At 47.5% G+C, this 17,248-nt stretch overlaps 1 non-coding gene and 1 pseudogene across 1 annotated transcript; both read left to right on the top strand.

Moving 5' to 3' along the window:
- The first annotated feature begins 230 nt into the window (after window positions 1-230).
- On the top strand, window positions 231-822 carry LOC115893904 (annotated as a pseudogene).
- A 1,117-nt stretch (window positions 823-1,939) lies between these two features.
- LOC115894069 lies at window positions 1,940-2,001 on the top strand. Its single transcript, XR_004054121.1, has one exon. It is a non-coding gene; the product is annotated as a U7 small nuclear RNA (small nuclear RNA).
- The last annotated feature ends 15,247 nt before the right edge of the window (window positions 2,002-17,248 follow it).

Genomic DNA, 17,248 nt, shown 5'->3' with positions numbered 1-17,248 from the left:
ATGCGAGCCACCACGCCCAGCTAATTTTTTGTATTTTTAGTAGAGATGAGGTTTCACCATGTTAGCCAGGCTGGTCTCAAACTCCGGACCTCAGGTGATCTGCTCACCTCAGCCTTCCAGAGTATGGGATTACAACTGTGAGCCTCCTTTCCTGGCCCGTAAAAGATTCTTTCTTCCCTGTCTCTTCCCTTCTCCGCCATCGTGGTGTGTGTTTGACTCTGCTTCTCGCCATGTCTTCTCACAAGACTTTCAGGATTAAGTGATTTCTGGCCAAGAAACAAAAGCAAAATCATCCCATTTCCTAGTGGAATCAGATGAAAACTGGTAATCAAATTAGGTACCACTCCAAAAGGACATATTGAAGAAGGACCAAGCTGGGTCTCTAAGGAATTACACATGAGATGACACATATTATGTTGTATCAAGGTCACCATCATCACCATATCAAGCTGAAAATGTCACCGTATCTGGACAGTTGGACATGTTTTATTAGGAATACATTTTTGACAAGGCACAATGGCTCATGCCTGTAATCTCACCACTGTGGGAGGCCAAGGCAGGTGGATCACTTGAGGTCAGGAGTTTGAGGCCAGCCTAGCCAACGTGGTGAAACCCCATCTAAATACAAAAAAATACAAAAATACAAAAAAAAAAACAACAACCAGAAAACAAAAAACAAATAGCTGGGCATGGTGGCACAGGCCTGTAGTCCCAGCTACTTGGGAGGCTGAGGCAGGAGAATCTCTTGAACCTGGGAGGCAGGGCTTGCAGTGAGCTGATATGGCACCACTGCACTCTAGCCTGGGTGACAGAGTGAGACTCTGTCTCAAAAAAAAAAAAAGCAAAAAACAGGAAACTATTTTTTCTCTTTGTTTACATGTTGTACACTAGTAGGCTGGCTTCAGTAATACATATACAAGAACTTGCATTTCAAAAAAAATTATTGGTCGGACATGGTGGCTCACGCCTGTTATCCCAGCACTTTGGGAGGCCAAGGCGGGCAGATCACAAGGTCAGGAGTTCAAGACCAGCTTGGCCAACATGGTGAAACCCCATCTCTACTAAAAATACAAAAATTACTGGCGTGTGGTGGCACGCACCTGTAGTCCCAGCTCCTCAGGAGGTGGAGGCAGAATAATATCTTGAACCTGGGAGGTGGAGGTTGCAGTGAGCCAAGATCATGCCAGATGCATTCCAGTCTGGGCGACAGAGCCAGATTGTGTCTCAAAACAAAGTATTATTATTATTATTTTCTCTTTTTCTCTTTTTTTTTTTTTTTGAGACAGAGTCTTGCTCTGTCACCCAGGCTAGAGTGCAGTGGCACTATCTCGGCTCACTGCAAGCTCCGCCTCCCAGGTTCACGCCATTCTCCTGCTTCAGCCTCCCAAGTAGCTAGGACAACAGGTGCCTGCCACCATACCTGGCTAATTTTTTTTTTTTTTTTTTTTTGGTAGAGATGGGGTTTCACCGTGTTAGCCAGGATGGTCTCGATCTCCTGACCTCATGATCTGCCTGCCTTTGCCTCCCAAAGTGCTGGGATTACAAGTGTGAGCCACCATGCCAGGCCTATTTTCTCTCTTGAGATGGAGTCTCGCTGTCATCCGGGCTGGAGTGTGGTGGTGCGATCTCAGCTCACTGCAACCTCTGCCTCCCAGGTTCAAGCAATTCTCCTGCCTCAGCCTCCCAAGTAGCTGGAATTACAGGCATATGCCACCATGCATGGCTAATTTTTGTATTTTTAGTAGAGATGGGGTTTCACCATGTTGGCCAGGCTGGTCTCGAACTCCTGATCTCAAGTGATCCACCCGCCTCAGCCTCCCTAAGTGCTGGGATTACAGGTGTGAGCTGCTGTGCCCGGCCAAAAAAATATTTCTTATGGCATTATCTGCAAAAGTTGAATATTGGAGACAACGCAAATGTCAATTAATAGGGGACTGATTAGTGTTACAGTTCTTTTAGAATTTGTCTAGCAGGCTTTCTGGTTTTTGCCCAAAAGCCTCTAAAAAAGTTTAAAAAAAGAAAAAAAATAGGGGACTGATTGAATAAACTATAGTGCAGTAAGATGCAGAGATAAAAATGCCAATTTTGTCAAAAACCAAGATTTCCAATGTAAGAGAAAAGAGACACAAATATAAAATCAAGTATTTTTAAAAAACCTATAACGCAGGCCAGGCATGGTAGCTCCTACCTGTAATCCCAGCACTTTGGGAGGCCGAGGTGGGAAGATCACCTGAGGTCAGGAGTTCAAGACCAGCCTAGTCAACATGGTGAAACCCCCCGTCTCTACTAAAAATAAAAGATTAGCCGGGCGTGGTGACGCACGCCTGTAATTCCAGCTACTTGGGAGGCTGAGGCACGAAAATCGCTTGAACCTGGGAGGTGGAGGTTGCAGTGAGCTGAGACCATGCCATTTCTCTCCAGCCTGGGCAACAAAAGCAAAACTCCATCTCTAACTAAATAAACAAAATGAAATAAAAACCTATAATGCTGAGAAATTACTTAATGGGTACAATATACACTATCTGGTGATGGATACACTAAAATACCAGACTTCATTATGACGCAATCTATGCATATAGCAAAATTGCTCCTGGACCCCTTCACTGCATACAAACAAAACCCAACAGTGCTAAATTCAAACCGAGAATATCAATAGGAACTTGTGAAAATTGTCTGAATCAAAATGGAACCACTTGTATTGAAAGCCCTGACAAACAGAGCTGGGGAAGGCCATGATGGGCGGGTTCTCATGCATCAATGCCTGGTCACAATCACTATCACAAAAGATTTTGCAAAAACCACAACCTTGCACAAAGATGGTCACAATTCTACACACACAAAAATACTTCTATGAGGACATCTGCCCAGCAATGGCCTGTCCAATCTTGGACTGTGCTATCCTTGTTATTGATCCTTGTAGCCAAGGATAATTATCTCAAAACAATTCTTCGTCCTTTTTTTTTTTTTTTCGGAGTCCCGGGCTGGAGTGCAATGGCATGATCTTGGCTCACTGCAACTTCTGCCTCCCAGCTTCAAACGAGTCTCCTGCCTCAGCCTCCCAAGTAGCTGGGATTACAGGCACCTGACACTATGCCCAGCTAGTTTTTGTATTTTCAGTAGAGATGGGGTTTCGCTATCTTGGCCAGGCTGGTCCTCATTTTTTCTTTAAAAACCTTTACCTTCCTTTACCTCCCAGAATATGTACATGTTAATAATTTCCTATGGCACCCATATTCCCATTGCAACACATATACCTGAATAAACATTATTTTCTACTAGAGAGTATTTCTCTTTGTTTTTTGTTTAGATTGACAAAGTCATAATTACAAAAATAAATTTTAAAAAATCAGTTTCCTAGTTCTGAACACTGAAACAGCTCAGAGGCAGGTGCCCAGTAACAAGAGCTCCTGGCCATGGCTTTAGATCCCAGCCCTAACTAAATAGAACAAGGCTGAAAGAAATGGCTGCTTCCAGAAATGCAGCAGGGGAAGTACAAGTGGGTCACCTTCTTGTGTGAGAAAGCAAGGACATGCTCGAAGATTGATGGGGAGATGTCAGACCCATACAGAAACCAGCCTGGATGAGCCATCTGTGACAAAATTTGAGGAAACTGGGCCGGGCGCGGTGGCTCAAGCCTGTAATCCCAGCACTTTGGGAGGCCGAGACGGGCGAATCACGAGGTCAGGAGATCGAGACCATCCTGGCTAACACGGTGAAACCCCGTCTCTACTAAAAATACAAAAACTAGCTGGGCGAGGTGGCGGGCGCCTGTAGTCCCAGCTACTCGGGAGGCTGAGGCAGGAGAATGGCGTAAACCCGGGAGGCGGAGCTTGCAGTGAGCTGAGATCTGGCCACTGCACTCCAGTCCCGGCGACAGAGCGAGACTCCGCCTCAAAAAAAAAAAATTAAAAAAAAAAAAAATTTGAGGAAACTGTAGTGGGTTGAATAGTGGCTCCCCAAAAAAGACAGGTCCAAATCTTAACCCTCAGTACCTGTGAATGTGACCGTATTTGGGAAAAAGGTCTGTGCAGATGTAATTAATGGTCTCAAAATGAGACCATCTTGGATTAACCGGCTGGGTTCTAAATCCAATGTCTTGTGTCCTTACATAAGACAGAATGAGGAAAGACATAGACACGGAGTGGGAGGCCCCCATGAAGGCAGAGGCAGAGATTGGAGGGGCGCAGCTACAGGCCAAGGAATGCCAAAGATTGCCCACAGCCAGCAGGCACCTGGAGAAAGGCCTGGGTCAGGTTGTCCCTTGGAGACTCCAGAAGGAGCCAATCCTGCCGACACCTTGATTTCCGACTTCCAGCCTCCAGAATTGAGAGGCAATAACTTTCTGTTGTTTTAAGTCACCCAACATGTAATTGCTATAGTATCCACAGGAGCCATAAAATAGAATTTCTGCAACTTAATGTAAAACGTTGAATAAATAAAAATCCATGAGTTCTGGCACATGTTTACCTATGTAACAAACCTGCATGTCCTGCACATGTATCCCAGAACTTAAAATTACATTTTTGAAATCCATGAGTTCATCGTGATGCTGAGGTTTAAGGGGGAAAAGAGAATAGACAAGAAAAATAGGCCAGGCACAGTGGCTCACACCTGGTTTCTCGGCACTTTGAGAGGTCAAGGCAGGAGAATTACTTGTGGTCAGGAGTTTGAGACCAGCCTGGGCAACATAGTGAGACCTCACCTCTACAAGAAATAAAAAATTGGCCAGGTGTGGTGGCACGTACTACAGTTCCAGCTACTCAGGGGACTGAGGTGAGGTGGAAGAATCACTTGAGCCGCAGGAGTTGAGACTACAGTGAGCCGTGATCACACCACTGCACTTCAGCCTTGGCAACGAAGTGAGATCCTGTCTCAAAAAGAGAAAAAAAAAAAAAAAGAAAGAAAGAAAAGAACAAGAACAAGAAAAGAAAAAAGAAGAAAAAAACCCAGTTACATCACCTTGCTATGAACATCAGCAATTAAGGATTAATGAGAGAAGACAAATCACTGACACTCTCATTTTTTAGAACTTTGGTTCATCCCCAGCTAATGACAGAAAGCTCTTCTTTACAGATAATAAATGTAGAAGAAATGATAGAATTGGAATTGGAAGAACAGTAGTTTTGAAGTCACCAGTAACGTTATTGATTATAGCAAGGAGCCGCAGTGGATGCCGAAACCAGTAGGGGAGGCTGTAGAGAACAGGATGTTTGCTTGGCCATGAAGTCCTAACCCACAGATTGCTTCTTAATTCGCTGTGATGATGGAGAGAACTGGGTGTCACCATTTTAACCAGACTCAGCATCACTAAGGTGGAATGACCTGTTGTTAGGTACCTCCTGATGCAGTGAAGCCCACAGCATCACTTGTGAAGTATCCGTGCCTAAAACGTCTCATCTGAATCCAGTTCAGCCTGGGACCTGACTGCCAAGACACAGTGAGATCTTGAGAATAATGTTGGCCGGGCGCGGTGGCTCAAGCCTGTAATCCCAGCACTTTGGGAGGCCGAGATGGGTGGATCACAAGGTCAGGAGATCAAGACCATCCTGGCTAACATGGTGAAACCCCGTCTCTACTAAAAAATACAAAAAACTAGCCAGGTGAGGTGGCGGGCGCCTATAGTCCCAGCTACTCGGGAGGCTGAGGCAGGAGAATGGCGTAAAACCCGGGAGGCGGAGCTTGCAGTGAGCTGAGATCCGGCCACTGCACTCCAGCCTGGGCGACAGAGCGAGACTCCGTCTCAAAAAAAAAAAAAGAAAGAAAAGAAAAGAAAAGAATGTTTATTCAGGAATAGGCATTGCAATGGGAATATGTGTTCCAAGACCCAGGGTGTTAGGGTTTGAATGTCCTCTTCAAAACTCATGTTGAAATTGCCGTTGGGGGCCGGGCGCGGTGGCTCAAGCCTGTAATCCCAGCACTTTGGGAGGCCGAGACGGGCGGATCACGAGGTCAGGAGATCGAGACCATCCTGGCTAACACGGTGAAAACCCGTCTCTACTAAAAAATACAAAAAACTAGCCGGGCGGGGTGGCGGGCGCCTGTAGTCCCAGCTACTCGGGAGGCTGAGGCAGGAGAATGGCGTAAACCCGGGAGGCGGAGCTTGCAGTGAGCTGAGATCCGGCCACTGCACTCCAGTCCGGGCGATAGAGCGAGACTCCGTCTCAAAAAAAAAAAAAAGAAAAGAAAAGAAATTGCCGTTGGGAAGGAATTAAGACGCAGGGCCTTTAACAGGTGATTCGGTCATGCCCTCATCAGTAGATTAATACTGTTACCATGTAGAGAATTAGTTCTTTGCGGAGGGAAGTTCAGCCCCCACCCCTGTTCTCTCTGTCTTCTGTGCTTGCCTGACCTTCTGAGTTTCTCCATGGGATAATGCAGCACGAAAGCCCTCACCAGATGTAGCCCCTCAATCTTCCCAGCCTCCAGAACTGTGAGCCAAATACATCTCTTTTCTTTATAAGTTACCCAGTCTGTGGCATTCTGTTATAGCAGCAGAAAACGGACTAAGACACAGCAGGTGGAGGAAGAGGTTAAATGGCACCATGACGAAACAATGAGAAAATCCCGAATGCTGAACCTTCTACTGGACTGGCCTGGGCTCTTTTAGGGGGAAAAAAGTCATTATCAAAAGAAAGGGACAGGGGGTGCTGTTCCATCCTAAAGGAAACCAAAGACATAACACATTCACGCAATGCTTGCAACTTGGCTGAATCCTGATTCTAAAAGAGCACCTGTAGAAGAAAACTGGGGGAAATTGCAAAAATGTCCATATGGACTGGATATTTGGCAATATTTGGGAACTACTGATAATTTTCTTAAGTACGATAATGACATTGTAGTTGTGTGATTATGTATGAAAGGAATATCCTTATGTTTAGGAGATATATGCACCAGTATGGGTGAAATGTCATGATATCTATTATCATGTGTGTATATATATATTTTTTCTTTTTTCTGAGACAGAGTCTTGCTCTGTCACCCAGGCTAGAGTGCAGTAGGGCAATCTCGGCTCACTGCAACCTCCGCCTCTGGGTTCAAACAATTCTCCTGCCTCAGCCTCCTGAGTAGCTGGGATTACAGGCATTAATTTTTGTATTTTTAGTAGAGATGCAGTTTCACCATGTTGGCTAGGATAGTCTTGAACTCCTGACCTCAAATGATCCACCTGCCTTGGCCTCCCAAAGTGCTGGGATTGGAGGCGTGAGCCCCCGTGCCTGGCCATCCTTTTTTTTTTTTTAAATTTGAGACAGCATCTTGCTCTGTCACCCGGGCTGGAGTGCACTGGTGATCATAGCTCACTGCAGCCTCTGTCTCCCAGGGTCAAGTGATCCTTCTGCTTCAGCATCCTGAGTAGCTGGGACTACAGATGCATGCCACTACACCTGGCTAATTAATTTTTTTTTTTTCAGTAGAGACGAGGTCTCACTACGGTGCCTAGGCTGGTCTCGAACTCCTGGGCTTGAGCAATCCTCCCACTTCAGTCTCCCAAAGTACTGGGATTATAGGTGTGAGCCACCAGACCTGGACTGCAATATATGTATTTTTAATGTTTTATTAAAGTAAAATATAATTGTATACACTTACATATGCATGGGGGACAGAAAGCATATTTGGCAGATGCTAACTATTTGTTGAATATAGGTAGTAGATATCAGAGTGTTCATTAGATAATATTAATTCACTTTTTGGTCTGAAATTTTATATAATATAAATGTTAAAAAATATTTGAAGGTCAAAATATAATTAGAATATTCGGTAAGAAAAGTTTGAGATCCTAATCGCAAGGTAGGAACATTCCCTGGGTTCTAGATCTTACTTCACCCCCTTGTACCTCTGCTTTCCCCATCTGTGAAAATGAAAGCCTCACACACAGAACACACACTTTATCATCCTAATTGTTTTTAAGCGTATAGTTCAGTGGCATCGGCTTAAGTACATTCATATCATTCCACGACCAGCACCACCATCCATCTCCAGAACTTTTTCATCTCGCAAAATCAAAACTCTGTCCCCATTAAATACAAACTCCCCAATCACCTGTCCCCCAACTCCTGGCAACCACCATTCCACTTTTTGTCTCTATGATTTATTTTATTAATTTTTTTTTTTTTTTTTTTTTTTTTTTTTTTTTTTTTTTTTTGAGATAGAGTCTCACTCTGTCTCCTAGGCTGGAGTGCAGTGGCACGATCTCGGCTCACTGCAACCTCTGCCTCCCGGGTTCAAGCGCTTCTCATGTCTCAGCCTCCTGAGTAGCTGGGACTACAGACACACACCACCAGGCCCGGCTAATTTTTTTGTATTTTTGGTAGAGATTGGGTTTTGCCATGTTGGCCAGGCAGGTCTTGAACTCCAGACCTCAGGTGATCGGCCTGCCTCAGTCTCCCAAAGTGTTGGAATTACAGGCGTTAGCCACTGCGCCCGGCCTGTCTCTATTATTTTGACTACTCTAGGTAACTCAGGTAAATGAAATGACCATATTTGTCTTTCTGTGACTGGCTTATTTCACTTAGCATAACGTCCTCAGGGTTCATCCAGGTCATTGCCTGTGTCACAGCCTCATTCCTTTCTAAGACTGAATAATAATATTCTGTTGTATGGACAAACCACATTTCATGTATGCATGCATTGTCGCTGACACTTGGCTTGCCTCTACCTTTTGGCTGATGTAAATAACACTACTGCGAAGGTCTCTCCATGCACCTGCTTTCAGTGTATCTGGGTCTATACCCTCACGTGGGATTGCTGGAACCGGGCGAGATGATTTGTAAAGGATTCTTTCCTGTTTTCCAAGTGAGCTTGTTACAGGTGCCCCTTTAAAACTGCAAACCATTCATCTTGCAGAAATGTGTTAACAGATCATTTTCACAAGCCCACTCTCCCCAGCATCTCCATCGTCCTTGGCGAAAGGAACCTCTTTTTATCACCCCGACTCTCATGGGTTGCTAAAAAGCAGCAGGAAGAGAACAATGTTCATCCTTCAGGAGAATTCTCATAAAACACCCAAAATCTCTGAAGGCAGCCGGTACATGCAAAATAGATGTAAATCGCATGCAAATCCTGGCTGCTAGAGGGCTCCCTGGTGTTGATTCCCCTACTTTGGCCTCCTGCCTTCCAGCACATTCCTAGTGCTGACCAGTGTTGAGATGGAACCCCATCGATGGGAGAAGAAAGGGATCTTTCCCAAATGGGGTTTTTTTTATTTCCAAGTCTTCTGCAAAGGGGAGCACATTCTCTAAAGTCTTCCCACAGTGCTCTTCATTTCCTTTGAGGCGTTGCTTCCTGGGTCTGGAGACTGAAGCTAAGCCCTGGGTCCAGGGCTCCCTGACCCAGACAGGAGACAGGGCCTCTCCCCATCAGTAGCCACAGGAAGCTCCTCAGTTTGCTGAACCTGCGCAGACACCAGGCCAGCACCTGCTGGGGGTGCTACTCGAAGGGGCTTGACTGGGGAGGTGAGGACCCACTGGGAGATTTGTACCCTTCTAAGGCTGGCTAATGAACACACACACACAAACACACACAAACATACACACACACACACACACACACACACACACACACACAGAGCTTGTTGGGAAGAGCACAGAGTTACATGCATCCATGACCACTCTTTCTGATCTGTGACGTGCAGTATGCTGCTCATGAGAAAAGGTTGGCGGGGGGCCGTGTCTGTGCCCTAGTGGATCAGGCATATTGCCCCTACTTATGTGGTTGGCCATGGTGCCAGCCCTGCCCGGGGGTTGGTTCTTGGTTTTCTATCATATGCTCAGTAATTCCCTGCAGCAAAATGCTCCAAAAGACGAAAAGATGAGGCATATAAAGCCCTTCCACCCTGTCTGGCCTGGGGTGAGCTTCAACAAACTTTCACTCGCTCCTCCTTCAACTCTGCAGCCTCAGAGTGGGATTTCTGTGAGTCTCTACGGAGAACGCCAATGCGGAAGTCATCGAGAGTTTATGGGGCAGTAACCAAATGTCAGGTGTTTCATTAATAATCAACCTGCCATGTAAATTAGCACCACTCACCCGGTAAGAATCAAGCTGACGTCACCTAACCCTAACCCTGCCGCAACTAAGACTGCTCTTAACCATCCAGCTAAAGAGAGAAAGGGCAGAGTTTTATAGTCAGCTATTGAATATTTCTGCTGAGAAATAATAACTCATGATTTTGCTCAGGCCAGTCTTGAACTCCTGGGTTCAAGCAACCCTCCATGTCAGCCTCCCCAAAGTGCTGAGATTATGGGTGCGAGCCACTGTGCCCAGCCCAGATGGACTTCTCAATCTTCTTGTTATTTCCTCAACCTAGGGGCCCATGGGTTTGACACCCATGCCAGAGTTTTCGGGGGGCGTCAGGCAGGCCTCTCTCCTGTACTTTGCCTGCACCCAGAGTCCCTGACTCCCACCCAAGTTCCCTGTGTCCCCCCACATTCCTTCCATGCTCCTCTGAGGCACACCAGCCATCTCGAGAAGTGGATGCACCCCAAACCTCACCCCATGACCTCCCACCCCAATACTGCCCTTCCCCATCTGAGGTTCCCTAAGGCAGGAGGGTTGAAGGGTTTAACGTCCAAGCTGGGGCAGTTGTCATCCGCCTGTGTGGTTACTCAAAAGCAAAGGGTCAGTGTGGATTAATTTGAATTGAAAACATTATAAACACAGACAAGTGGGAAAGAGATGGAGACAGGGAAAGGGAAGCACGGAGGGAAAGAGGGCAAGAGAGACAGAGGGAGAGAGAGAAAGAAACGAGAAAAATACACTTCAAAAATGTTACTGTTGGCCAGGCATGGTGGCTCACGTCTGTAATCACAGCACTTTGGGAGGCTGAGGCAGGCAGATCCCTTGAGGTCAGGAGTTCGAGACCAGCCTGGCCAACATGGCAAAACCCTGTCTCCACTAAAAATACGAAAATTAGCTGGGTATGGTGGCACGTGCCTGCAATCCCAGCTATTAGGGAGGCTAAGGCAGGAGAATCACTTGAACCAGAGTGGCAGAGGTTGCAGTGAGCTGAGATGGTGCCACTGTACTCCAGCCTGGGTGACAAAGCAAGACTGTCTTAAAAAAAAAAAAAAAAAAAGTTGGGTGCAGTGGCTCACACCCGTAATCCCAGCACTTTGAGAGGCCGAGGTGGGCAGATCTCTTGGACTCAGGAGTTTGAGACCAACCTGGACAACACAGCAAGACCCTGCCTCTACAAATTTTTTAAAAATTAGCCAGGTGGCCAGGAGCGGTGGCTCACATCTGTAATCCCAGCACTTTTGGAAGCCAAGGCGGGAAGATCTCTTGATGTCAGGCATTCAAGACCAGCCTGACCAACATGGTGAAACCCCGTCTCTACTAAAAATACAGAAATTAGCTGGGTGTGGTGGTGGGCACCTGTAATGCCAGCTACTCGGGAGGCTGAGGCAGGAGAATCACTTGAACCTGGGAGGTGGAGGTTGCAGTGAGCCGAGATCACACCACTGCACTCCAGCCTGGGCAACAGAGCGACTCCATCTCAAAAACAAGCAAACAAAAATGAGCTGGGTGTGGAGGCACGTGCTTATGGTCCCAGCTACTCGGGAGGCTGAGACAGGAGGATCACCTGAGCCCAGGAGGTCAAGGCTGCAGTGAGCCATGATGGAGCCACTGCACTCCAGCCTGGGCAACAGAGTGAGACCCTGTCTCAATGAAAAAAAAGTTAATAGGGGTGGGACAGAGGTGCATATTCTTCTTATTATTATTTCAACTCTGATCACATATTACTCTTGTAATTTAAACAGCATGTATTTGTACACAGATAATTGTTTTCACTTTTTTCAGGCTGGTTTTTGTTCGAGGAAAGATAGGCAGGAGTGCCACCATGTGGTGGGACGGTGAATTGCTTCCCGTGTGGAGCGGAGCGCCTGGGTCGTAGTGTGGGGAGTCGTGGAGGGCAGTGCCAGCCCCGATGACAGGCAGGATTTGCAAGCGAGGCTCCCGCACCTTGGCTGCCTGCAGCCCCTGGCAAGGAGCCTGGACCTAGAAAGAGGTCCGTAGCCGCCGATGACCAGGTGGACATTTCCTACTTGGCCTGCTGCCCACTGCTGTCCACCCTTCAGCGCACTAGCAGCGGGACAGAGCCAGTAGGCACTTCTCTGGCACCAAGATGTACATAGAGCAGACTGGCTCCAATGCCCAGCCGGCTCTCTGGGAGTCCCTGGAGGGCAGAGACTACAGGGTCCATCGTCCCATTCCCAGGACTGTTGGGTTCAGCTCATGACCGTCACATTCTGTGGTTGTTCTGGGCCAAGGCCAGAAGCTGCCCAAGTTCACACAGCTGATGCCCGGGAGTGTCGTAGCCTCGGTGTCACCCAGCACAGAACATTCACCCCCAAGCCCCCACGACCCCCGCACAGAGCTTCCCCAGCCCACCTGCACCTGCCAGAGCTGTCCGTATAGAGGGCCCGTGGCCCGGCCTTAGCAGTGGTGGTTCCCATGTATTTAGCCCTGATATGGTCCCTGCAGACCAGCATGTGCTAAGGCCCAGCCCACACCCGTTGTCCACGGACAGTGGACCCATGACGTTCCTGCCCTTAAGGAGCCACCAGTCTCACCGAAAAGCAAGTGAGGTTCCATGAGTAACTGAGCGAGACAGGAATCCAAGAGTTGTCATGGCTGGGCCAAATCCTGTAGACAACAGATGACTCCCTGGATTGTGGGGCGTGTGGGAGGGTTTCCTGGAGGCGTTGAGAGCTGGATTGGGCTGTGAAGGACGGGGCTGAAGAGAAAGAACCATTCCAGACAAGGGGAACAGGTGAGGCAAGAAAGGACACAGCATATCCAGGTGATGATGAGCGGACAGTTAGAAGGTAAAAGGTAGAAGCCATGGCCCCAAACGCCTCTCTGGCCTTATTGTGTTCAACGACAGCTGTTGTTCCGGCTCAAACCCATCTTTTCCTCTACACTTGAGTCCTCGTCGTTTTGGCAGGAAAGTCGCCAGCCCTGGCCAATAAGAGGCCCATATCCCTCCCCCTGGCCACAATGATTGGTGCTGGGATGTGCTTGTGACCGGGCTGGGCCAATCAGAGTCAACCCTAGCAATCTTGCTGAAGCAATTGAGGAGGAATCTCTCTCTCTCCACTGGGGTTCCTAGGCTCGCAGATGAGAGTGGATAAAGTGCGTAGAGATCACCGCGTGAAAGGATGAGGTCAACACAGCGGGAAGCAAAGCCGAGAGATGAAGAGTCATTCATTCATTCATTCATTCACGCTGTGAAGATATCACTAGTGTCTCCCACACTCTGTCCTAAGCCCCGGAGAGTCTAAGCTCTGAGCTGTGTGCCTGGAAACACAGTTCCTGCTCTTGTAGCATGGACATTCCTTGTGGGAAGTCAGAGCAATAAATAAATGAATTAAAAGATAGGAAGATGGCCGGGCGCGGTGGCTCACGCCTGTAATCCCAACACTTTGGGAGGCCGAAGCGGGCGGATCACGAGGTCAGGAGATCGAGACCAACCTGGCTAACATAGTGAAACCCCGTCTCTACTAAAAATACAAAAAAATTAGCCAGGCATGGTGGCGGGCGCCTGTAGTCCCAGCTACTCGGGAGGCTGAGGCAGGAGAATGGCAGGAACCTGGGAGGCGGAGCTTGCAGTGAGCCAAGATCAGGACACCGCACTCCAGCCTGAGCGATGGAGCGAGACTCCGTCTCAAAAAATAAATAAATAAATAAAAATAAAAATAAAGAAACCCCATCTCTACTAAAAATACAAAAAATTAGCCAGGTGTGGTGGTGGGCACCGTTAATCCCAGCTACTCAGGAGGCTAAGCAAGGATAATCGCTTGAACCAGGGAAGAGGAGGTTGCAGTGAGCTGAGATTGGGCCATTGCCCTCCAGCCTAGGCGACAGAGCCAGACTCCATCTCAAAACAAAACAAAACAAAACAAAACAAAGGTAAGAAGATAAGCAAGGTATTTTCAGATAAGTGTGAATGCTAAGAAGAAAGGGGTGAGTGAAGGAATAGAAAGTGACTGGGGTGGGGAGGTCCTACTTTAGTTGAAGATCAAGGAGGTCTTTCTGCAGAAGTAACATTTCCGCTAAGACCTGGTTGACAAGAAGGAGACAGCCTTGGGGAAATCAGAGAGTTAGGCCATCCAGGCAGAGGGCACGAGAAGTGCCAATGACCTGAATGAGATTCCAGACAATATCATTTGAGCATCTGGATCCAACCATGTCAGAAGCTGAAAATTTTCTATGACCTGAACTAATTGTTTTATTGTGGTTATTAAATGAGTTTAAATTGGGTTTCTGAGCTGGGCACGGTGGCATGCGCCTGTAATCCAAGATACTCAGGAGCTTGGGAGGATTGCTTGAGACCAGGAGTTCAAGACCAGGCTGGGCTATAGAGCAAGACCCCATCTTTTTGAAACTTTCTGTAACTTGCATCTGGAAAAGTGCTGTTATTTGAAAGGGTGCTGACGTCGTGAAAAACATGGAGTACCGATTTCTGAAGCTGAGATTTCTGTCCTAAAGGTACAGGGAAATTATTGAAGGTTTTTAAACCAGGGAAGAATCTTCCTGATCTTTGTTCTTTTTCTCTCTCTAGGCTCAGCTCTCAAATGTCCTAACTTTCCCTCCCCTTCCTTCAGTCTCTGCACTTCTTCCCCAGTGAACTCGCCTGCTGTCAGCTCCCTTCAGGGGACCTCCAGTTCTTAGCACATGCTGTTCCTCTTTGAGATACTTTTCCCTACCTTCCTTCTCCCAGCTAACTTACCCTAGGCATCAACTTAGATATCACTTCCTTCACCAACCCCCCAAGCCTGGGTCCATTTACAAATGCCCCAGACATCTTTTGTGTACCGTGTTTATATCACAGCACTTGTCACCCCAAATTGTAAATTTCAGATTGCTCTTTGCTACCCTCTAGACCAAGAAGAAACATGTAAAGTCTGGCTGTTGTTTGAAACCCCAGCATGTGTGCCTTTTTGTAGGCACATGATGCACACGCCACACACATTAGATAAGGGAGGGAGGGAAAGACCTGATACATGAAAGGTACCCAATGGTAACTATTAAATGGATGAATAAACTGATGAATGGGCACAGGAATGTGGAAGTGATTTAGCTCTTCTGAGAGACTAAATGAAGGTGTTGACTCCCGGGTTGCTCACTAAGGGAAGTGCTGGTAGCTTTTCAGGCAGCCCTGGAGGGGACATAGAACATGGGAGGTCCAGGGCTCTGTGGGCCTGGGTGAGGCTGACTGGGGACTCCTGGCTTCAACTGCTATGCCAGGAGACTGGTGGCCTGGCCACTGCTCTCCCATCAAGGGGAGTCCGGGTGGCTTCATCTGCAGGCGGGGTCCCAGGTCTGGGTCTGGGAAGGCTGTCCCTGAGTCAGTTAGGTAGGGACCCTAAAGTGGGATTACAACCTTAGAACAGCAGTTGAACTGCAAGTGCCTGCTACAGCAACTTCCTATTAGAAAACACCCTTAAAAAATGGAGGAAGCATTTGGTGAGATAAACCCTGAAACACCTGAAACCATTAAAGACGTCAATAAAGGCTGCAGACAAATTTAGGAAGCACTTCCATGAAATCGTGTTTCACAGAAAATGACTTGCTGATTTACAGTAGCAAAATGTGGATATGTGTGTATAACGACGTGAGAACATGAGGAAACTGCGGACTTGTTGACTTGGAAAGAATGTTTTAAGTTTTCTGCATAATGACAAACAGTTCTAGCTGATTGTTGGCAATGTACAACATCCACAGAATACTCAAGATGTGTCCCCTGGCTGGGTGCAGCAGCTCGTGCCTGTAATCCCAGCACTTCGGGAGGCTGAGGCAGAAGGATCGCTTGAGGCCAGGAGAGTTCAAGATCAGTCTATTGTGAATACTGCCGCTATAAATGTAAGTGTGCAAATATCTCTTCAAGTCTGCTTCCAGTGATTTTGGGTCTATACCCAGAAGTAGATTCACTCACTTTTGACTTTGCATTCTCTGAACTTTGGAGGAGATATTTGAGAACTTCTAAATTTCAAATAAATATAATGATTTAGACCAGCCTGGACAGCATAGCAAGACCCCATCGCTACAAAAAATTTAAAAAATTAACCAGACGGCCGGGCGTGGTGGCTTATGCCTGTAATCCCAGCACTTTGGGAGGCGGAGGCGGGTGGATCACGAGGTCAGGAGATCGAAACCATCCTGGTGAACACGGTGAAACCCCATCTCTACGAAAAATACACAAAAATTAGCCGGGCGTGGTGGCGGGCACCTGTAGTCCCAGCTTCTCGGGAGGCTGAGGCAGGAGAATGGCATGAACCTGGGAGGCGACAGAGCTTGCAGTGAGCAGAGATCACGCCACTACACTCCAGCCTGGGCGACAGAGCGAGACTCCGTCTCACAAAAAAAAAAAAAAAAAATTAACCAGGCATAGTGGTGCGCCTGTCTGTAGTCCCAGCTAGTCCAGAGGCTGAAAGAGGCTGAAGCAGGAGGATCTCTTGAGCCAGGGAGGTCGAGCCTGCAGTGAACTACGATTTCAACACTGCACTCCAGTCTGAGCTACAAAGCCAACTCCTGTCTCTAAGAAAATAATAATAATAATAATTTTTTTTTGAGACGGAGTTTTGCTCTTGTTGCCCAGGCTGAAGTGCAATGTTGTGATCTGGACTCACCACAACCTCTGCCTTCCAGGTTCAAGTGATTCTCTGCCTCAGCCTCCTGAGCAGCTGGGATTACAGGCATGCGCCACCACGCCCAGCTAATTTTGTATTTTTTGTAGAGATGGGATTTCTCCATGTTGGTCAGGCTGGTCTCAAACTCCCGACCTCAGGTGATCCTTGCCTGCCTTGGCCTCTCAAAGTGCTGGGATTACAGGCATGAACCACTGTGCCTGGCCAATAATAATTTTTTAAAAAGATGTTTCTTTCCACCAAGAGAGGCAATGGGGCTGGAAGCAGAGGTCTGCTGTCTGTGGCCTAGGGCTGGGACTGACATCCCAGCATTACTGGAGCCTGGTGACCGCAGGGTTGTGGCCTCCTGGCTAGCGCTCCAGGACTGGCCCAGCAGAAAGACCTCGCCTGAAACACCCCTTTTTCTTCATCTTGATCCTTGGACTTGCAGTTTAAATCAGGGCTTCCTGTCACCAGACTTGTTTTCTTTATGAGGGAAATACAATCTCTCCAGCACCCGGGCTGGAAGAGCAGGCAAAGCAGTCTAACAGTGCTCTGTGTGTGGCGTTCTCATCTTATGCAAAACCTCCTGAAATAAATCAGTCATCCTGCAAGCGGGAGGAGGC

Source organism: Rhinopithecus roxellana, chromosome 16 (assembly GCF_007565055.1).
Source record: "Rhinopithecus roxellana isolate Shanxi Qingling chromosome 16, ASM756505v1, whole genome shotgun sequence".
In the NCBI taxonomy this organism is placed as follows: Eukaryota; Metazoa; Chordata; class Mammalia; order Primates; family Cercopithecidae; genus Rhinopithecus; species Rhinopithecus roxellana.
This window is presented reverse-complemented; position numbering and strand designations above follow the sequence as displayed.